Raw genomic sequence first — 24,082 nt, forward strand, 5'->3', positions numbered from 1 at the left:
CCTTCCTCCGAGACCTAATGGAGGTGACGGTCTCCATGGGTCGCGGTCCATGGAGGCCTCGGCAACTGGAGCATATGGACACGGCCATTAAGGTAACAGCTCAGGGACTAGTGGTTAAGATTTCGCCTTCCAATGCAGGGGGTGTGGGTTCGATCCCTGGTTGGGGAGCTAAGATCCCATATGCCTTGTGGCCAAAAAACATAAAACAGGAGGAATATTGTAACAAATTCAATAAAGACAAAAAAAAAAAAAAAAAGGTAAAAGCTCAACCAGCTTTCGTCTCTCCGTTCAAGTTTCAAAACTTGGTACAGCTTAGCTCGGTTGTCCACCCCTAGGAGGTGGCCAGAGGTCAGGGTTAAGTTGCAAGGACACTTCACATCGTTACTTCAGGTCCACCTGTGTGGCTGGGGCTTTTCTCTAAGAAGGGCAATTGCTGTGAGCTGGGAATTAACGTGATGGGTATTTGCTACCACATTTATTCCTATGGATCCTATACAACTGATTCTCTCCAGTTTAAATGAGAAGCCTGAGGGCTGGCTGTGTCCTGGGCACCCGGCTCCCTCAGTGATGACGGCTGGGCAGGGTCTGGGGACCTGGCCCTGAGGGCGCCGTCAGCTGAGATCTGCCTCTTCAGCCAGGCCTGGGCACTGGTGGGAGGACCCAGATTGGGTGTCGGAAGAGTGCTCCGGGGCAGGGTACCCGGCCCCCGCAGGGACCCCCTCCTCTGAGCCAGGCCTGGACCTCGGAGGGCGAAAGTTGAGCCTTGGGACCTTGCCCTTGCTTGTCAGAACAGAGAATAACATTTGTGTTGGTGGAGGTTTACAGGAAGATGGTGACCTGACCATGACCTGACCTCAGGAACAAAGGATCTGACACCAAGAAGTTTGCAACAACTAACCACATCCCTCTCTCACCTATTGTATAAAAGGGCTTTGCTGAAAGCTTTCGGGGAGTTCAGGGTCTTTAAAGCATGAGCCACCTGTCTCCTTGCATGGCCCTGCAATAATCCTTTCTCTGCTCCAAATTCCCACGTTTTGGTATTGTTTGGCCTCACTGTGCATCGGGCACAGACTTTTGTTCAGTAACATCATTAGTTTTGACACTGGGAACAGAGGCCGAAGGAGCAACAAGAAAACTGTCAGGGAAGCCTGGAATAGCAGGGAGAAAATTGCTATTGGAGGCTCAAGAAAAGGGTGACCTGTGTTACACCTGGTGGAATTTTTGGCCACACCGTATCATGGAAGATAGAAAACTGCAGCTAATGAACTTGCTGATCTGGATAAGGAGATTTCCAGGCAAAATACTGAAAGTGCAGGCAACCTAAGGAGTGGGAAAAAGTATTTTCAAATTATCTATCTGATAAGGGATTAATATCCAAAATATATAAGGAACTCATACAATTCAGTAGCAAAAAAACAAACAATCTGGTTTAAAAGTGGGCAAAGGATCTGAATAAACATTTTTTACAAAGAAGACATACAGATGGGCCAACAGGTACATGAAAAGGTACTCAACATCACTCCTCATCAGGGGATTGCAAATGAAAATCACAATGAGATATCACCACACACCTGTTAGACTGGCTATCATCAAAAAGACAAGAAATAACAAGCGTTGGTGAGAATGTGAAGAAAAGGGAACCCTTGTGCACTGTTGGTAGGAATGTAAATTGGTGCAGCCACTATGGAAAACAGTTATGGAGGTGCCGGAAAATATTAAAACTAGAACTACCATATGATCCAGCAATTCTATTTCTTGATATTTGTCTGAAGAAAACAAAAACATTAACTTGAAAAGATATCTGCACCCCTACGTTCATTGCATCATTATTTGCAATAGCCAAGATATGAAAACAACCTAAGTGTCCATCAATGGGTAAATGGACTTCAAAATGTGGTCTATACACAGGGAGATCAGCTCAGTGCTTTGTAACCACCTAGAGGGGTGGGATAGGGAGGGTGGGAGGGAGATGCAAGAGGGAGGAGATATGGGGATATATGTATACATATAGCTGATTCACTTTGTTATACAGCAGAAACTAACACAACACTGTAAAGCAATTATACTCCAATAAAGATGTTTAAAAAAAAAATGTGGTCTGTATACACAATGGAATATTATTCAGCCAACAAAAAAGAAGGAAATCTTGCCTTTTACACCAACATGGATGGACCTAGAGGGTGTTATGCTAAGTGAAATAAGTCAAACAGAGAAAGACAAATGCTGTGTAATCTCACTTTTATGTGGAATCTAAAAAAAAAAGCTCATGGATACAGAGAACAGATTGACGGTTGACAGAGGGTGGGAGGTGGGGGTGGGAGAAATGGGTGAAGTGGATAAAAAGGTACAACTTTCATGAGGGTGTAATGTACAGCCTGGTGACTATAGTTAATAATAGTGTATTGTATAGTTGAAAGTTGCTAAGATCTTAAAAATTCTTATCATGAGGAAAAAAGATTATATAACTATGTATGGCAATGGGTGTTAACTAGACTTATTGTGGTGATCATTTTACAATATATATAAATATCTATATACAAATATCAAATTATGTTGTACATCTGAAGCTAATTTATGTCAATTATACCTCAATTAAAAAAAATAAATAAGTGCACATATTATAAAAAAGAAAGTGCAACTGGCTTCTTTTAGCTGCATTTATAAAATTCAAGAAGAGAGAGATTAAATAAAGAAGGAAGTATTTAGTTTTTAGGCAGGATAAAGAAGAAATATAGAGGGCTCAAGATAGCCTCTCTGGCCAGCAAAACATTCTCAAAGTAAGATATAGGCTCAGAGTAAAGATTAAATCATGGGCTTGGCTGTAAGATCCCTGGTTAAAACCCCATTAAGACTTAAGGCAGGGGCTTCCCTGGTGGCGCAGTGGTTGAGAGTCTGCCTGCTAATGCAGGGGACACGGGTTCGAGCCCTGGTCTGGGAAGATCCCACATGCCGCGGAGCAACTAGGCCCGTGAGCCACAACTACTGAGCCTGCGCGACTGGAGCCTGTGCTCCGCAACAAGAGAGGCCGCGATAGTGGGGGGCCCGCGCACCGCGATGAGGAGTGGCCCCCGCTTGCCACAACTGGAGAAAGCCCTTGCACAGAAACGAAGACCCAATACAGCCAAAAATAAATAAATAAATAAATTAATTAAAAAAAAAAAAAAAAAGACTTAAGGCAGCACCTACTAGAGCCTTTCAACTAGACAGTTGGACTTCTAAGAATATTAATGCTGTATTTTCCCACAGCTGCTTCCCATGTGGCCCAAAGAAAAGAGAAGCCCATCTTAGAAAGAATTATGGATGTATTTCATTTTGCCATGGTGTGATCCCCAATAAGATTCATAGGGAACCTAGAACAGTTTAAAGACAATTATACTTGTGAAAGCACCACCAGCTTTCACTAAAAGGAGCAGAGACAGTTCAAAATGAAAAGAGCTCTGTAGGCTCCCAATTTGGGGGAGGCAAGAAGCAGGTGGAGAGAGACGCTTCTAATGAAAAGGAAGGACAATTAAGAAGGCAGAGCCATGAGCACAGAGGATGAATTCGAGAGCCGCAGAAAGTAATGACCAGGGAACCACTTCCAGGGAGCAGAAATAGACCCTAATTAAGGAACATTTTTTTTGGCCACTGGTGCCTGGCTGGACTTTGGAATTATAATGCACGAGTGACTGCTGTATGTTTCCCATTCTTCTCCTTAGTTTGTATAACTCGGATGACAGGAGATTCTAATAAAACTGCCTGAGCCCCTTGCTGTGGGTGATCCTTCTTAACGTCCTTGAGGACCACAAAGCAGCCCAGTTCCTATTTGTTCTGATCATCGTCCACAGCTGAATTAGTTCAGCGGAAGAGAATCTCACCATCCATATATGCTATTCCTTTTATACCTTGTATCACATAAAACATAGACTTCCTTTCCTCAAAAGCATTGTTCACACAATATATAGAGCAGACTAGATGAAGAATCTAAGGTAACAGGGAGAGTGGGGTCACCTCAAATCTCTAATTTGTGTACTGAAATAATTCTTTGACCATATGTGCCAGCTCAGGATCCAGCCTTCCACCAAAATATTTAGCCCCCTCTTCCCCTCTTCCTCCTTCTCTGTCTGCCATCCCAAATCTCTGTCCATTCCTTTGGAGAACTCAGCTCTGGGACTCCACTGAATACCCAGAGGCTCCGCTGAACTGGGGTCTCACACCTTCCTCTCTCTCCCGCTGGTCCATGTCAGGAGAATAAAGCCATAGAGAGATTTCTCTCTTCACTGATATAAACTATGCTGTCTTCCTCAGAAGGCAGAGGCAGTTATAGATAATTTGGGCTCTATTTTTCCCTTTCCTTTTCCTTTTAGATAATACTAAATAAAAACAACTGTTTATGTAAGAGTTTATATAATTATATTGGGGGCTAGAGTAGAAATCACTAAGAAAGATAAGTTGCTGAGAATCTGAAGTTTCATTCCACATGAAATTTAGTACTATTTTAACATTTTTAGATTATGATTATAAAAAAATAATAGAATCTAAAATTGAAGTAAATATCTACTATTAAGGACAAAAACAGGATGGGATGGAAGAAGAGGCTAAGATTCTCCAAGGTTGCCACCCACAAGCATCAGATAATTGCTTTACTCTGGCCACTGATTTCAGTAGCTCAAGAGCTAAATAAATACGAAACTGGAGTGAAACTATTTTTTAAACCATTGGCTGGCATGCTTATTTTAATAATACACTTTTAATTACAATATTTTTAAAGCTAGTTAGAGCTGTATAATTTAGGCAGAGTTGTTATTTTGGCATATTTGTATATGTATATATAAAATACATTGTGTCTTATAGGCAAAGCTGTTGAAATACTGCCAAAATGTTTTTTTTTAATATAAATTTATTTATTTACTTTTGGCTGCATTGGGTCTTTGTTGCTGCATGTGGGCTTTTCTCTAGTTGTGTCGAGCGGGGGCTACTTTTCATTGCGGTGTGTGGGCTTCTCATTGTGGTGGCTTCTCTTGTTGTGGAGCACAGGCTCTAGGCACGTGGGCTTCAGTAGTTCTGGCACGTGGGCTCAGTAGTTGTGGCTCGCGGGCTCTAGAGCACAGGCTCAGTAGTTGTGGCACACAGGCTTAGTTGCTCCATTGCCTGTGGAATCTTCCTGGACCAGGGCTCGAACCCATGTCCCCTACATTGGCAGGTGGATTCTTAACCACTGCGCCACCAGGGAAGTCCCCAAAATGGTTCTTGATTTTTCAAAAACTAAGCACAAACTATAAAACTATGAAAGGGAAGATTAATAGATTGAACTAAATGAGAATATAAAACTGCTCAGTGAAAGGCACACTAAAAAAAAGTGAAAAGTCAGTGTAAACTAGGAGAAAACATTTGCAACACATATCACCCTCAAGGGATTAATTCAGAATATATGTATATAAACAAGAAAGAGACAACACAATAGTAAAATTATAAGAGACAAATAGACAATTCAGACAAGAGAAAATAAGAAAGGTTCAATTCCACTAATAATCAGGAAAATGCAAGTTAAAACCACAAAAAGATATAATTTCATAATCATCAGGTTGGCACCAAGTACAGAGCCTGACACCATCAAGGACTGGCTGGCTGTAGAACAGTGTGTTCACTCTAGTGGGAGTGTATGAAGAACAGTTTGAAACTTTCTATCAAACTTTGGAGATGTGCACATCTCATGACCCAGCGATTATGCTCCTAGACTTGGACTTAAGGGTCCTTTTAACCTTTGTAAAAATGTTACTTTAATGAAAGAAAAACAAAAAACAAAAAAACAGTATAGTCATTAGCATATTTTTGAAGTTTGGAAATTTTTTTAAAAAATTACTTGTAATCTGACTGGGGGCTCTATCTAGTCCTAATGGGATTTATCCACTGTCAGATTTATGCCTCCAATGAGCAAGTCATTACCTCCTTTTTTCAAGTCTTTCAATACAAAATTCCACTTTCCTCTCCCTAGAAATTGAAATCTCCATCCACTTCCATAAGAAGAGGTGTAGCTCTTTCAGCCTTTCTGAGTCCTGCAGTCTCGAGAGAGAGTCTAGGCTTTATGATATCCTGGCCTTGAGTTTCTTTTCTAGTCTTCCCATCAGGAGGAGTCTGGTCTTTAGCTCCTTTACTAGAGGATCTATTTTTTTCCCCCTTTGGGAATGGTGTAGTCAACAGTCACAAAAATGCTTACAGAAGTCAGCCAGGTAATGTTAGAGCATAAGGCAAGTCAAGTGTTTCAAAATAGGAAGTGATGGCAACTGTAGCAAATTGGAGATGCAAGTGCCATCTGAGAACAACATCTGAGTAGCTCCAACTGTTGACTTGAAGGAATGATTGTTCCAGAAGTGCCAGATATTTATATGAAATTTCCCAATTTAAAAAATAATGTGGGGAATTCCCTGGCGGTCCAGTGGTTAGGTCTCTGTGCTTTCACTGCCGAGGGTGAGGGTTCAATCCCTGGTTGGGGAACTAAGATCCCACAAGCCATGTGGCACAGCCTAATAATAGTAGTAGTAGTAGTAATAATAATAATAATAAGCAGGCCAAACAAAGATGTCTGTGATCCAATACAGCCCTTAGGCCATGAATTTGAAAACTTGGATCTAAACTCAGATTGGAAGAAAATGTTTCCTCCATTAGCAAGGCTCTATCCCTGTTCCTAAAGATGAGTGGGACCCATTACTCTGCTGCAGGGCTTTCAATTTTTCTCTCCTTCCTATGAGGTTGCAGGAATCACAAGATCACTCTGATGACTGTTCAGTATCCCAAAACAAGCATCCCTTGTTTATTTTATTGATATTTCTTCACTGGATAATTTGTCTCATTAACATTCAGTTATGGTTCTCAACTATGCTATTTTGACATTGAATGTTTTTCTAATTATTATTATTGTGTTGTAATACAACCTTGATTCTCCAAGTGGACCAATTGCTCAGGGATGTTCATTAAGCTTAAAAGTAGTGTTCAGATAGAAAATACATATACCTTAAAAAATGTAAGGTTAAATGGTGAATAGGACTCCAGTGTAAATTAGAACACAAATCAGTATATATTCAGACTAGATGTCTGCCAGTGTAGAGAATTCAAATAAGTGTCCAAAATAAATAAATATATGAACCATTGAATAGGAAGTACAAAGATGAATTTCTGAAAATTGGGGATTTGAGGACTGGCAATCTATTCCTCCAGTAATTCCCCATGACATAATTTGACAAATAATGGCACAATCCATCAATGTTTTATGTAATTTTCCAGGAGAGTACAGTGAGCTGCTATCTGTTAAAGCAATGGAAGTTTTACAAAACCAGTAATGCTTTCCAGCACAAACTTGATAAATTGTGTCTCTAAAAGAGAAGTAAAACTAAAGATCATCACTGCGTTCTGCAAAAACTGGTACAGGTCACTGTATTTCCAAGAGACTTATAAAAATAGTGTCAAAGTTAATGGCAAATATGCTTAGAGAGAAAACAAAACAAACATGGTAAAATCCATTATCCAATGACTCTGTTGTTGCACAATATGTAATATCAATATTATACAGTATGGAAGAGCAACCATGACTGTGTGTGCTGGATATTGACTATAAAAGAACCCTAGTGACTGAGGTCAAAAGCCCACAAGAGCAAACCTATGTAGCCCAAACCGCACAATCCCTGACCAGATTGAAGTGTTCAGCCTCTCAGCCCTCTGTCTCATGGAGGAAATGGGGAACCACCTCCTTAGAAAATAAATACCAACTTCAGTCTCTATGGTTAGTTTATACCCAATGTCCAGCATAGAATCAAAAATTTGAGACATAAGAAAAAGCAGAGAAACATGACTGATAAATCAAGGGGAAAACATAGATAATAAAACAGACCCACAAATATCCTAGCTATTTGAGTTGGTAAAAAAAAAGATGTTAAATAACTAGCATGAGCATATTAAAGAATGTAGAGGAAAATATGGATTAAGTGAATGAAAAGATGTCTTTTTCTCCCAGTTTTATTGAGATATAATTGACATATAACATTGTATGAGTTTAAGGTGTACAACACAATGCTTTGATATATGTATATACTACAAAATGATTACTACAATAAGTTTAGTTAACATCCATCACCTCACATAGTTACAATTTTTTTCTCATGATGAGAACTTTTAAGGTCTACTCTCTTAGCAACTTTCAAATATACAATACAGTATTGTTAACTATAGTCACCATACTGCACATTATATCCCAAGAACTGATTTATCTCATAACTGGAAGTGTTACCTTTTGACCACCTTCACTCATTCTCCCCCCAGCAGCTCCCACTTCTGGTAACCACCAAACTGTTCTCTCTTTCTTTCTTTCTTTCTTTTTTTAATAGTTATTTATTTATTTATTTTATTTTGGCCTGCGTTGGGTTTTAGTTGTGGCACTCGGGATCTTCGTTGTGGCATGCAGGATCTTTCGTTGTGGCCTGAGGGCTCTCTAGTTGTGGCTCTCATGCTCAGTAGCTGTGGCGCACAGGCCTAGTTGCCCCACGGCATGTGGGATCTTAGTTTCCCTACCAGGGATCAAACCTGCATCCCCTGCATTGGAAGGCAAATTCTTAACCACTGGACCACCAGGGAAGTCCCATGCTCTCTGTTTCAATGAGTTTAGTTTTTTTTGATTCCACATATAAGTGAGATTATACAGTATTTGTCTTTGTCTGACTTATTTCACTTAGCATAATGCCCTCCAGGTCCATCCGTATTGTCACAAATGGCAGAATTTCCTTCTTTCTCATGGCTGAAATAATAATTTCCTTGTGTGTGTGTATAAATATAAATATACACATCTTTATCCATTCATCCATCAATGGACACTTAGGTTGTTTCCTAAGTCTTGGCTATTATAAGTAATGATGCAATGAACATGGGAGTGCAGATTTCTCTTCAAGATCATGATTTCATTTCCTTCAGGAATATACCCAGAAGTGGAACTACTGGATCATATTATAGTTCTATTTCTAATTTCTTCAGGAACGTCCACACTGTTTTCTGTAGTGGCTGCACCAATTTACATTCCCACCAACAATGTACAAGTGTTCCCTTTTCTCCACCTCCTCACCAACACTTGTTGTTTCTTGTCTTCTTGATAATTACCATTCTTTTGGCGTGAGGTGATAATTCATTGTGGTTTGGATTTGCATTCCCCTGATGATTAGTGATGTTGATCACCTTTTCATATACCTGCTGTCCATTTGAATATCTTCTTTGGAAAAAAAAATGTCTATTCCAGTCCTCTGCCCATTTTTTAATTGGATGATTTGTTTTTTTGCTATTGAGTTGCATATATTTTAGATATTAACCCCTTATCAGATAGATGATTTGAACAGATTTTCTCCCATTCCATATGTTGCCTTTTCATTTTGTTGATTGTTTCTCTTGCTGTGAAGAGCTTTTTAGTTTGATGTAGTCCTACTTGTTTATTTTTGCTTTTGTTGCTTGTTCTTTAGGTGACATATCAAAAAAATCATTGGAGTTTTATGGTTTCAGGTCTTACATTAAGTCTTTAATCGATTTTGAGTTAATTTTGGTGAAAGGTGTAATATAAGGGTCCAGTCATTCTCTTACATGTGCATATCCAATTTCCCCAGCACCATTTATTGAAGAGACTGTCTTTTCACTACTGAGTATTCTTGGCTCCCTTATCAAATATTAGTTGACTATAAATGTGAAGGTTTGTTTCTGGGCTCTCAGTTCTGTTCCATTTGTCTAATGTGTCTGTTTCTATGCCAATATTATACTGTTTTAATTACTATAGCTTTGTAATATAGTTTGAAATCAGGAAGTGTTATGCCTCCAGCTTCGTTCTTATTTCTCAGGATTGCTTTGGCTATTTGGGGTCTTGTGGTTCCAAATGAATTTTAGGATTACTTTTTCTTTTCTGTTTTTAAAATGCCATTGGAATCTTGACAGGAATTGCATGAATCTATAGAAATGCTATGGCTTTTTGTACACTAATTTTGTATCCCACAACTTTACTGAATTTGTTGATTAGTTCTAACAGGTTTTTTGGTAGAGTTTCTAGGATTTTCTATATAAAAAATCATGTCACCTACAAACAGACAATTTAAATTCTTCCTTTCCAACTCAGATGCCTTTTACTTCTTTTTCTTGCCTAATTACTCTGGCTAGGAGTCACAGTATTATTTCAAATGGAAGTGGTGGGAGTGGGCACCTTTTTCTTGTTCCTGATCAACCTTTCAACATTGAATATGATGTTAGCTGTAGGCTTGTCATGTATGGCCTTTATCATGTTGAGGTAGGTTCCTTCTATACCCAATTTATTGAGAGTTTTTGTCATGAAAGGATATTGAATTTTATAGAATGCTTTTTCTTCATCTATTGAGATGATCTTATGATTTTTATCTTTAATTCTATTAAGTGATGTATCACATTTATTGATTTGCATATATTGAGCCATCTTTGCATTCCAGGGATAATTCCCACTTGATCATGGTGTATGATCCTTTTAATGTGCTGCTGAATTCAATTTGCTAGTACTTTGTTGAGAATTTTTGCATCTATATTCATTAAGGATATTGGCCTATTTTTTTTTCTTGTCGTGTCTTTATCTATATTTGGTATCAGGGTACTAGGCTTCGTAAAATAAATTTGGGAGCATTCCCTCCCCTTCAATGTTTTGGAAGAGTTTGAAAAGAACTGGAGTTAATTCTTCTTTAAATATGTGGTAAAATTCACCAGTGAAACCATCTGGACTTTCCTTTGTTGGGAGTTTTTAAATAACTGATTCAATCTCCTTACTCATTTTTGGTCTGTTCAGGTTTTCCATTTTCTCATGATTCAGTCTTGGTAGGTTGTATATTTCTGCGAATTATTCCATTTCTTTTATGTTATCCAATTTGTTGGTATATAATTGTTCAATGTAGTCTCTTCTGATCTTTTGTATTTTTGTGGTATCAGGTTGTAATGTTGCCTCTTTCATTTCTGATTTTATTTACCTGGGTTATTCTCTTTTTTCTTAGTCTAGCTAAAGGTTTACCAATTTTTTTTTTTTTTCAAAAAAACCCCCAGCTCTTGGTTTCCTTGATTTTTTTCTATTATTTTTCTGGTCTCTATTTCTGCTCTGATTTTTGTTATTTCCTTCCTTCTGTTAACTTTAGGCTTAGTTTTTCTTATTTTTCTAGTTCTTTGAGGTGTAAAGTTAGGTATTTCATTTGAGATCATCCTTTTTCCTTAATGTAAATTTTATTGATGTAAATTTCCCTCTTAGAACTGCTTTTGCTGGATCCCATGTTTCAGTATGTTGTGTTTCCATTTTCATTTGTCTCAAGATATTTTTTGATTTCTTCTTTGACCCACTGGTTGTTCAGGAGTGTATTGTTTAACTTCCACATACTAGCGAATTTTCCAATTTTCCTTTTGTTATTGATTTCTAGTTTCACATCATTATAGTTGGAAAAGATATTTGGTATGATTTCAATCTTCTTAAATTTGCTAAGACTTGTTTTGTGACCTCTCCTGTGATCTATCCTGGAGAATATTCCTTATGTACTTGAGAAGAATGTATATTCTGCTGTTGTTGGATGGAATATTCTGTAGTTGTCTGTTGATTCATTTGATCAAAGTATAGTTCAAGTCCGATGTCTCCTTATTGATTTTCTGTCTAAATGCTTTATCCATTGTTCAGAGTGGAGTATTGAAGTCATCTATTATTATTGTATTGTTGTCTATTTCTCCTTTCAGATCTGCTAATATTTGCTTAATATATTTAGGTACTCCAATGCTGGGTATGTGTATATTTACAATTGTTATATCCTCTTGATGCATTGAATCCTTTATAATTATATAATGACTTTCTTTGTCTCTTGTTACAGCTTTTTAGTTAAAAATCTATTTTTTCTGATATAAGTATAGCTACCCCTTATCTCTTTTAATTTCCACTTGCATGGAATACCTTTTTCCATCCTTTCACTTGGAACCTATATGTGGAGCCCCACTGACCCTACTGCTAGGAATGAGGATCTTTCTTCAAGTACCCTAATGGTTGACCCACAGCCCACACCCACAGCTTACTGCTACTTCTGTTATTGGTTAACTCTGTGTTTGGGGCTTTTACTATCCTAGTTGGGCTTTTGTGCACAGAAAGGAATCCTTCTAATTAACATGTTTTAATTCATATTGTATTATTATAGCTATGAAGGTAAAAATCTTGTTTTCCTTAAACATTTACAGCTTTTATTTCATTTACAAATTTTATAATTTTAATCAAAAATAAGAACAATCATTTTCACTTGTGCTTTTTCAGTTAATTCCTACATGTAACATATTTAGATATTTAACTTTAATCAAATTCCCTTGGCTATTTCAAAGTCCAATTTTAACACAATTGACTCTCTCAAACATTTCAAATACACCAAGAGAGGATTACAAATGTAAGAAACAAAATCTTCCTAAGCATTTAAGCCACTCTTGTCAATCTACTAAATCAGCCTTATAAATTTTGTAGATAAAATCCTTTTAAGCCTTTCAAACATCATTAAGAAAATTAGCAGAATATGTACAGGACATCATAATGGTTATATTTAAACACACTTACATAAGAGTACACTGAGTTTTAGAGATTATAAATTATTCATCCAACTAATGAATGATGAAACAAGCATGTCAGACCAACTGATGTTCCAAGGTCAAAAGCTCAGGACAGTGGCCTGAGCTCCAAGTGAAACATACTGGAAACCCAAGGGGCATAGGACCCCCAGCAGCTCTGGATTGAACACCTTCTTATAGGCAGATTTTCTCTACCATAGCATCAGCAGCTTCTAAATTCATGACTTTGAAAGATTTGACCAACTGTATCAATTAGTCAGCTGAAATTAACCTATTTCAATTTTTGACAATCCAGTGATTTTTTCCTCTCAAAAAATGACCTGCCCTTAAATTAATGAGCGCTCTCCAGGTCTTGGTTTTAAATTTCATTTTCTGTAACTCTTGTGTCAACTTCTGCACTAAAGCTTAGAATATTCTGATGGAATTTTGAGCCACTCACTCAGCTGTAACCTATTAAAACTTTTAATCTTTCAATCAGAATAGTTGACAATCTAGGACACCTTATTTCTATATTATGCCATATAAGAAACTTGTATTTCTAATTTGTATGTGTCAAAATCTCATGTTAACAATGAAGAAGCCTGAGTCTTCTGAGAATTTCTAATTTAATTTTGTGTGGCTAAAAGAGAATTACAAAATGTCCAAGCTCAGTTTCTGCTATTAATTTTCCAGTAGGCTTTCTAGGATTATTAGTCTGTGGAAGTTGATTTCAGATTACTCATCTCAGTTTTCTGCTGTCCATTACAGCCTTTCCATATATCTTTATCTCTGAATGTCTACATTTAAAAATTCTCATTTAAATCTATAGGAACTAGCACAATGCTTGGCAAATAGTACGTACTGAACAATTAGTGATTGAATGAAATGGATGATAAATAGATCAATTATTATCTTTAGTCACTTGTACCACAGTCATCCAGATTATTTTTAGGAGGAAGTTAACATGTACGAAATGGTAGGCGAAGAATGAGCATACAAGAAATGTTTCTTTAACTGCCTCTCTGGTTGTCTTTGTGAAACTTAATACTTCATATCAGCCATGGCATCAATAAAACTCACACCCTGACCTTCCAACTACTGATGTTTAATATAACAGTTTTATCAGAATCCTACAGTGGATATTTTATTGCGGGGAGCAAGTGTTATAACCAAGGGGTTTTTTAATTACCAAGTGATTTGTGACACTGACCTGTTCCCAAACCTGCCCCTTCCCAGCTCCTGATTACTCAGACGAAACCAGCTGTGGTTTTGGGTCAAAAGTGGAAAACACCAGGTGGTATCATACCTACTTAGAGTTACAGGAAAAACAAATGAGGTTCATTTGATGAGGGGAGAATATCAAATGGATTGTATGACATTAAAACCCTGGATGTGAAAGCTGGGGTCTATGTAAATTTCAATAACTTACCTACAGACTTTGAAGAGAAACGTAAAAATCTTGAAGAAACAATTAACACTTGTGGGGAAAAAAATGATAACACTGCAGCAGATTGCAGGCTGCTTACCCAATATGTTGTCTCCCTTTCTTGCTTAGTAACATAACTCAGATTTTGTTCAGAGGGTCAGTGTGCCAAGCTAAAAAACTTTACTTCCCAGCCTCCCTTGCAGTTAAGGGAGTATTCATTGAAATTTAAGTAGAAGTCTTTGGTTAATGTTTCCTGAAACTCTCTTTAAAGGGGTCCTGACTTGGATGAGAGAAGAGCCTGTTTGCCCCCTTTATTTCCCTTTCTATTTTTCCTAATATGCAGATGTGCTGGCTGAAGCTCTGGGCAGCCATTTTGTGACTTTGAAGATGGAAACAACATACCAAAGAATGCAAAGCAGAAATTAAAAAGTGCCTGGGTCTCTCATGACTTTGTGGAACCACCTTACCAACTACAGACTGGCAGACCAATGGCATTTTTTACATAAGAGGAAAAAAATTTTCCTCTGTTCAAGCCACTACAACAGGTTCTCAGTACTAGTACCAACACCATTCCTAACTGATACATCCTAAAACTCTGCATGTTTATTACCTAATAATCTGAAGATCAATTCACTCATAAGACAAACATTTACCAACCACCTACTATGTGTAAGAAACTGGGCAAGTTTCTCTGTAGGGAGCTCAAAAATGGATCAGACAAGGATCCTGTCTGCCACAAAGGCACTGTCTACTGAAAGAGCTAAGACATGTCCCCCTTCAGTATTCATATAGGATAGAAAGGGAAAAGGATCAGAGGACAGCTGGCAATAAGACATCAGTTTAGGAGAACTTCCTGAAGAAGGTGAGGTGTGCAGGTTTTAAACCGAGCAAGCTTGAAAAAAAAAAAGCCACACAGACTATAGAAGAGAAGAAGAAAATGGTACATTTCCTTGAGAGAGAGAGGAATATGATCGATAACTCCTTCTTTCTGTTTTCTACATAATTCAGCTGAATATAAGAGCCACTGGAGGTCAAAACTAAAGGATGCCATTTAGGAGGTTTGCCAACTCTTGAGTATTCCCGTGGAAAAAATTCCTCATCTCATGTCAGTGGAAGGAAACTATTAAAGCAATATGACAGCTGTTACTTCCACTAAGTGGTAGCTGAACAATTTAGCCCTGGGACTGACAAGAGCCAGAATTGATTGCCTGGCCGCTCATCAAATTCACCAACGCGAGAAGTGAGCAGGTGTGCATCCCACCACTCCCCAGAATCCCTGGGTTCTTCTCCTACACTCAGTTGCTGTTTTTATAATACAGAGACATTTTTTTTCCTGTTATTGTGTATGAAAATAGTCCACAGCCTCTCCCAAACTTACTGTAGATTTTATAATTTTGGCCAGTCTGATAGGATTGTAGGAGGTCTCATTGTGGTTTTAAGGTACATTTCTATGAATACAAATTAGGCTAAACACCTTTGATGTGTTTATTACACATTTGGAATTCCTTTTTGAAAAGCTGCCTGTTCAGATCCTTTGTGCATTTTTCTATTGTTATCTGCCTTTTTCTCATTGGCAGACATTTAAAAATTTATATATTCTTGATATGAGTCCTTTGTCTGTTATATTCATTCATTACAAGTATCTTTTTCTAGTCTTGGGTCTTTTGATGATGTGGAAGATATCTTCTGATGATGAGATATGAAGTTCTTGATTTTAATGTCTTATTTATTAATCTTTTTCTTTATGGCTAAATGCTTTTTATGTACTATTTAAGAAATCCTTCCAGGTCTTAAAGATATCCTCCTATATTATCTATTGAAAGGATTATAGTTTTGCTTTTCACATATATTTGCTTTTAACTGATTTTTGTGTGTAATGCAAGGTACAGGACCATATTCAGGGTTTTTCTCATATGCAATCCCAGTTGTTCTGGGACCAGTTAATGAAAAGCCATCCTTTTGTTACTTACTTGCAATGGCAGCTCTGTCGTCTAACAAGTGTCCACATGTGTGTAGGTTTATTTCTGTGTGCTTCCTCTGGCCCATTGATCTAATTGTCTGTCCCTGAGCCAATACACAGCTTCTTAATTGTTATAGTGTTGTTTTAAGTCTTGACATCTTACAGGGCAAATATTCCCACCTTGTTTGTTTCAGCTTTCTAGGCCCTTTCCTGTTCCATATAAACTTTAGAATGTTTGTCAACTTCAACAACCACTTAAACTATTGTTTTGTTTTGTTTTTTACAAAGAGAATCTTTATTTATTTATTTATTTTTGGTTGCATTGGGTCTTTGTTGCTGCACACAGGCTTTCTCTAGTTGCGGCGAGCAGGGGCTACTCTTTGTTGAGGTGCACAGGCTTCTCATTGTGGTGCCTTCTCGTTGCAGAGCATGGGCTCTAGGTGCACGGGCTTCTGTAGTTGTAGCACGTGGGCTCAGTAGTTGTGGCACACGGGCTTAGTTGCTCCGAGGCATGTGGGATCTTCCTGGACCAGAGCTTGAACCCGTGTCCCCTGCATCGGCAGGTGGATTCTTAACCACTGAGCTGCCAGGGAAGTCCCCTAAACTATTGTTTTTATTGCGATTACATTGAATCCATATATTAATTTGGGGAAAACTGATATATTTATAATATTCAAGCTTCCAATCCATAAGTTTGTTATATTTCTCCATATCTTCTTTGATATCTCTCAGTACAATTTTATAATTTTCTCTATAACATCTTTTGTTAGATTTCCTCCCTAGGTACTTTGTATATTTTGGTACTATTGTAAATAGTATCTTTTATTTCATTTTGCAATTTTTTGATGCTGGTGTATAGAAATGCAGTTGACTTTTTTTGTATCCAGTAAACTTGTTCATCTCTCTTATTAATTCTAATAAAATATTATTTAGTTTTATTTTGAATTATCTATTATATAAACATTATTTTCTAATAATAACAGTTTTGTTCTTTCCTTTCCAGTTCTTGCATAACTTTTTTCTTTTTACTTCCTTACTTTATTGGCTAGGACCACCACTACAATGTCAAATAGAGGTGATGATAGCAGAAATTCTTGTCTTGTCCTGATCTCAAAAAATCACCATTAAGAATATTTTCTGTACCCCAATGTTCATTGAAGCACTATTTACAATAGCCAGGTCATGGAAGCAACCTAAATGCCCATCAACAGATGAATGGATAAAGAATATGTGGTACATATATACAATGGAATATTACTCAGCCATAAAAAGGAACAAAAATGGGTCATTTTTAGAGATGTGGATGGACCTAGAGACTGTCATACAGACTGAAGTAAGTCAGAAAGAGAAAAACAAATATCGTATATTAATGTATATATGTGAAATCTAGAAAAATGGTACAGATGAACCGGTTTGCAAGGCAGAAATAAGAGACACAGATGTAGAGAACAAATGTGTGGACACCAAGGGGTGAAAGCAGGGGTTGGGGTGCGGTGGTGGAATGAATTGGGAGATTGGGATTGACATATATATACTAATATGTATAAAATAGATAACTAACAAGAACCTGCTGTATAAAAAAATTAAATTAAATTAAAGAAAAAAAGAATATTGCTATATGATTTTTGAAGATAACTTTCACCAAGGACGTTCCCTTTCATTCTCACTTTGAGAAGAATTTTTTAAAATTGTGAATATATTTTGAATTTTATCAAATGCTTTTTCTACATTTAGTGAGAAGATGTTATGATTTTCTTCTTTAATATGGTAACATGGTGGATTATATTAATTTATTTTCTAAATGTAAAACAACCTTGAATTCCTGGGATATAACCAACTTGGTCATGAGGTACTATCCTTTCATATACTGCTAGATTCAGTTTGCAGATATTTGGATTAGGATTTTTGCATCTGTGTTCATGCATGAGATTGCCTGTAATTTTCTTTTCATGCACTGTCTTTGCCAGATTTTAGTATCAAGGTTATACTAGTCTCAGGAGTTGGTGTTTCCTCTTTTTCTATTTTCTGAAAGAGTTGAAGATTAAAATGATTTCTTTCATGAATGTTTGGTAGAACTTGCTGGCAAATTTGAGCCTGGAACTATGTCAGCAGGAACATTTTGGACTATGGATTTTGTTTCTCTAATTATTGTAAGTAGGAAGGATGAACATATGGCTTACCCTCCAAAATGGAACACTTTTGAGAATTAAAAGGGTCATTAAAATAATTAATGGATATTAATCTATAATAGGCATAAACTGGGACTGTCCTGGGCAAAATGGAATTTATGGATACCACAATTATAAGATTTCCTATTTCTTACTATAGACTTCCTATTTCTTCCTGAATAAATTTTTTAAGTTATATATTTTTTAAAAACCTGTCCACTTTGTCTAAATTTTTCAAGTGTATTGGTATAAAGATTTCATTTAATCTTCTTTTTCTTTTATTTAATGTGTTCCTCCCCCCCCCCAACTTTATTGAGGATCATGTTGATCTTGTATTGTCTTTTTAATAATTTGTAACATCTGTTAAGTATGTCTCCTTTTTGTTTCTGGATATTGGTTATTTGTGCCTTAGTTTCTTGATCACTACTGACAGAGATATTTTAACTTGTTAAAATCAACAAGCAACTTTTGGCTTTGTTGAACATCTCCGTTATGTAATTGTTTTCTATTTTTAAAGTTTCTCCTTTTATCTTATTTTCTTCTTGCTGTTATAGCTCTAACTTCTTCCAATGAATGTTTAGTTAATTAAGTTTCAGACTGTCTGAAAATACAGACTTTGAGGTTGTGAATTTCCCTTTCTGTATGGAATTCATAAATTTTGATATGCAATATTTTGTTATTGTTCTGTTTGAAATATTTTTAAATATTTTTATAATTTTGTTTTGATGCATGATTGTTTTAGGTCTCTAACATCTGGGATATTTTTTCTTTTTTGAATTTTTGCTGATTTCTAGTTTGTCTTATGGTCCAAGCACATGCTCTATGGTTTTAAACCATTGAAATATATTGACTTGCTTTATGGTTCATTTATATTTAGTAAATGTCTGTATGCTTGAAAATATATGTATTCTGCAGTAGTTAGGTGGTAATCTCAGTATGTCAATTTTATTATCTTACTCAAATCTTTTCATGTCTTTACTCAGTTTTTGTTTGTTTTTTCTTTAATAACTGAGAGATGTAGTACCAAAAACAACACTCCTTCTGTGCTTATAGATTTGTCTATTTCTCCTTGAAGTTCTGTCGGTGGTTGCCTTACATATCTTGAGGGTATATATTGGGAATATACAAATTAAAAATTGTCACATGTTCAGCAAATGGAACCTTTTATCAACATGAATCGACCTTCTTCACTCCTGTAATTTTATTTTCCTTAAAGATATTTTTTTCCTTATTATAGCTACACTAGTTTTCTTTGGTTTAGAATGTGTTGGTAAGTCTTATTTAATCATTTCACTTTCAAGTTTTCTGTATCCTTAATCGTTGTATTTCTACGACATGTTTCTCGTAAAAGCATAGAGGGAGAATTTGTCTTTACCAAGTCTGAAAATTTTTGTCTTTTAACTGGAGCATTTAGTTCATTTACATAAAATGTAATTAGTACTACATTATTAATGCCATGACATTGCACCATTTTAGAGGCACAATTCACACTCTATATATATTTGGGTTTAAATCTGCAAACATATTTTGTGCTTTCTACTTGTCATACCTGTTGCATATTTTTTCTCCTTTTTTACTTTATTTTGGATTTACTGACTATTTTAGTTATTCCAATCTTGTCTCCTCTAAGTAGTTTAAAAGTTATGCATTATGTTCAGTTCTTTTAGTAGTTGTCCTAGAAATTATAATATGCTTACTTAATAAAGTCTAAATAAATCCCCTAACTTCCTCCTGCATTAATAAAAGAAACTTAGAACACTTCCCAACTTACGAATCATTTTTCCATCTATTTTAACTATTCTTGTTTAACCCTTTAAGACATTATTATCATTGTTTTATTAATCAGTACTTGCTTAGATTCATCTACATTTTCACCACTTTCTTTACTCTTCATCCCTTGTTTCTCACACCTTCCATCTAGGAAAAGTTTTGTTCTGACAAAAATGTATCATTTCAGTTTTCTCTGTTGAGAGTCTGCTGGGGACAAACTCCATTTTTGTTTGACTGAAAATGTCTTTGTTTCACCATCATTCTTTTTTTTTTTTAATATTTATTTATTTATTTATTTATTTATTAACATCTTTATTGGAGTATAATTGCTTTACAATGGTGTGTTAGTTTCTGCTTTATAACAAAGTGAATCAGTTATACATATTCTTAAAAGGCATTTTCAGTGGCTGTAGAGCTCGACTTTGTTGTTTTCTTTCAGTTCATTGATTCTCCTCCCACTGGCTCCCGGCTCCCATTACCGCTGTTGAGAGACCAGCTTCAGTTTAATTGTTGCTTCTTTAAATGTAAGCATTCTTTATTTTCTGGCCTATTTTCAGATTTTCTCTTTTTCTTTAGAGTTCTGCAATTTCACTACGATGTATTTTGGTGTGGATTTCTGTTTATTGATCCTGCCTGGGATTCACTGGACTTCCGTAACTGTGAACTGGGCCTTCCATCCGTTCTAGAGTATACTCATGAACACCTCTCCGCATGCTGCTTCCTGCCCCCTTTCTCCCCTTCCCCACCTTCAGTGATGCTCTACTTACGTTGGACATCTCACTGCAACTTTCAAGTCTCTTAATCACTGTTTCATATTCTCCATCATTTTGTCTCTGTGCCTACTTCTAGTAATCACTGTGTCTACTTCTAGTTTACTAACTCTCTAGCTACATCTGATCTTCTGTTAAACTCATCCATTTTTTTTTATTTCAATTTTTTTTTAAGTAGGAGTAGAAAAAAGTTTTACTTGAGCCAAACCGAGGACTGTAGGTGGGAAGACAGCCTCTCAGGTAACTCTGAGGAACTGTTCTGGAGAAGCATAGTTTTCAGCACAAAACAAAGAATATCAAACAAGTCAGGAACACATTGCTTCAAGGTTTCAAAAAAAACCAGACCAGCACGTACACAGTGAGTCATTATGGCCTTGGCACCTGGGAAGGGAGTCTTTTTTTTAAAAAATAATTTTTATTGGCATATAGTTGCTTTACAATGTTGTGTTGGTTTCTCCTGCACAGCAAAGTGAATCAGCTGTATGTATACATATATCCCCTCTTTTTTGGATTTCCTTCCCATTTAGGTCGCCACAGAGCACTGAGTAGAGTTCCCTGTGCTATACAGTAGGGTCTCATTGGTTATCTATTTTATACATAGTAGTGTATATATGTCAGTCCCAATCTTCCAATTCATCCCACCCCCCCCCTTCCCCTACTGGTATCTATAAGTTTGTTCTCTATGTCTGTGTCTCTATTTCTGCTTTGAAAGTAAGTTTATCTGTATCGTTTTCCTAGATTCCACATATAAGTGATATTATATGATATTCGTTTTTCGCTTTCTGGCTTACTTCACTCTGTATGACAGTCTCTAGGTCTATCCACATCTCTGCAAATTGCACAGTTTCGTTCCTTTTTATGGCTGAGTAATATTCCATTGTATATATGTACCACATCTTCTTTATCCATTCTTCTGTTGATGGATATTTTGGTTGCTTCCATGTCCTGGCTATTGTAAATAGTGTTGCAACGAACATTGGGGTGCGTGTATCTTTTTGAATTATGGTTTTCTCTGGGTATATGCCCAGCAGTGGGATTGTTGGGTCATATGGTACTTCTATTTTTAGTTTTTTAAGGACCCTCGATATTGTTCTCCACAGTAGCTGTATCAATTTACATTCCCACCATCAGTGTAAGAGGGTTCCCTTTTCTCCACACCCTCTCCAACGTTAATTGTTTGTGGATTTTTTGATGGTGGCCATTCTGACTGGTGTGAGGTGATACCTCATTGTAATTTTGATTTGCACTTCTCTAATAATTAGTGATGTTGAGCATCTTTTCATGTGTCATCTGTATGTCTTCTTTGGTGAAATGTCTATTTAAGACTTCTGCCCAATTTTTGATTGGGTTGTTGTTGTTTCTTTTTTTTGATATTGAGCTGCATGAGCATGAGTTTGGTTTTGGTTTTGGCAGGGTCCCCTGTGGAGGGGGGAGCCCCGCCCTTTTTCAATTTTTAATTTCTTGTTTTTACAAGTTTTATTTGGTCGTATTTCAAATACATCTTGTCATTTTTATCACTTTTATTGTCAAATTTGTTATCAAATTAAGAAATTTTATCAAATTAAGAAAATTTAACATTGATATGATACTATTATCTAATATATAGTTCATATGCAAATTTTGACAATTATCCCAATACTATCTTTCATAGTAACTTTATTTTTACTTCCTTTGTCTCCTTTAATCTGGAGCAATTCTGTGGCCCTTCTTTGTTTTTTATAACACTGACAATTTTGAATAGTACAGGTCCGTTGTTTTGTAGAATATCCTTCATGAATCATTTTCTGCATTTTTCCCCCAATTTTTAAATGGTGGTAAGTACACATAACATAAAATTTACCATCTTAACCATTTTTAAATGTACAGTTCAGCAGTGTTAAATACACTCATTATGTGTGCAGCCATCACCACCATCCATCTCCAGAACTCCTCTCATCTTGTAAAACTGAAACTCTATACCCATTAAAAAATAACTCTGGCCTCCAGAACTGGCAACCACTGTTCTACTTTCTGTCTCCATGATTTGACTACTCTAAGTGCTTCATGTAAGTGGAATCATACAGTATTTGTCTTTTTGTGACTGGCTTATTTCACTTAGCATGATGTCCTCAAGATAAATCCACCTCATAGCATATGTTAGTATCTCCTTCATTTTTTAAGGCTGAATAATTATTCCATTGTATGTATATATCATAGTTTGCTTATCCATTCATCCATTGATGGACATGGATTCCTTCCATGTTTTAACTATTGTGTATAATGCTACTATGAACATAGGTAAACAAATATCTCTTTGAGACCCTGCTTTCCAGTCTTTTGGGTCTATACCCAGAAGTGGAATCACTGGATCGTATGGTAATCCTATTTTTAACTTTCTGAGGAACTGCAACACTGTTTTCCACAGCAAAGGAAACCATAAACAAAATGAAAAGACAACCTACGGACTGGGAGAAAATATTTGCAAATTATGCAACAGATAAGGCTTAATTTTCAAAATATACAAACAGCTCATACAACTCCATAACAAAAAAACAAACAACCCAATCGAAAAATGGACAGAAAATCTAACTAGACATTTCTCCAAAGAAGATATACAGATGGCCAACAGACACACAAAAAGATGCTCCACATCACTAATTATTAGAGAAATGCAAATCAAAACTACAATGAGGTACCACTTTACACCGATCAGAATGGCTGTCATCAAAAAGTCTACAAATAATAAATGCTGGAGAGGGTGTGGAGAAAAGGGAACCCTTGTACACTGTTGGTGGGAATGTAAATTGGTGCAGCCACTATGGAGAACAGTATGGAGGTTCCTTATAAAACTGAAAATAGAGTTACCATATGATTCTGCAATCCCACTCCTGGGCATGTATCTGGAGAAATTCTAATTCGAAAAGATACACACACCCCAATGTTCATTGCAACACTATTCACAATAGCCAAGACATGGAAGCAACCTAAATGTCCATCAACAGATGAATGGATAAAGAAGATGTGGTATATATGTACAGTGGAATACTACTCAGCCATAAAAGAATGAAATAATGCCATTTACAGCAACATGGATGGACCTAGAGACTGTCATACTAAGTGAAGTAAGTCAGACAGAGGAAGACAAATATATGATATCACTTATATGTGGAACCTAAAATATGACACAAATGAACTTATCTGCAAAACAGAAACAGACTCATAGACATAGAGAACAGACTTGTGGTTGCCAAGGTGGGGAGGGTGGGGGAAGGATGGATTGGGAGTTTGGGATTAGCAGACGCAAACTATTATATATAGAATGGATCAACAAAAAGGTCCTACTGTAGAGCACAGGGAGCTATATTCAATATCCTGAGATAAACCATAATGGAAAAGAATATGAAAAAGAATATATTGGGTTGGCCAAAAAGTGCCTTTG

This window comes from Eubalaena glacialis, chromosome 2 (assembly GCF_028564815.1).
Source record: "Eubalaena glacialis isolate mEubGla1 chromosome 2, mEubGla1.1.hap2.+ XY, whole genome shotgun sequence".
Classification (NCBI taxonomy): Eukaryota; Metazoa; Chordata; class Mammalia; order Artiodactyla; family Balaenidae; genus Eubalaena; species Eubalaena glacialis.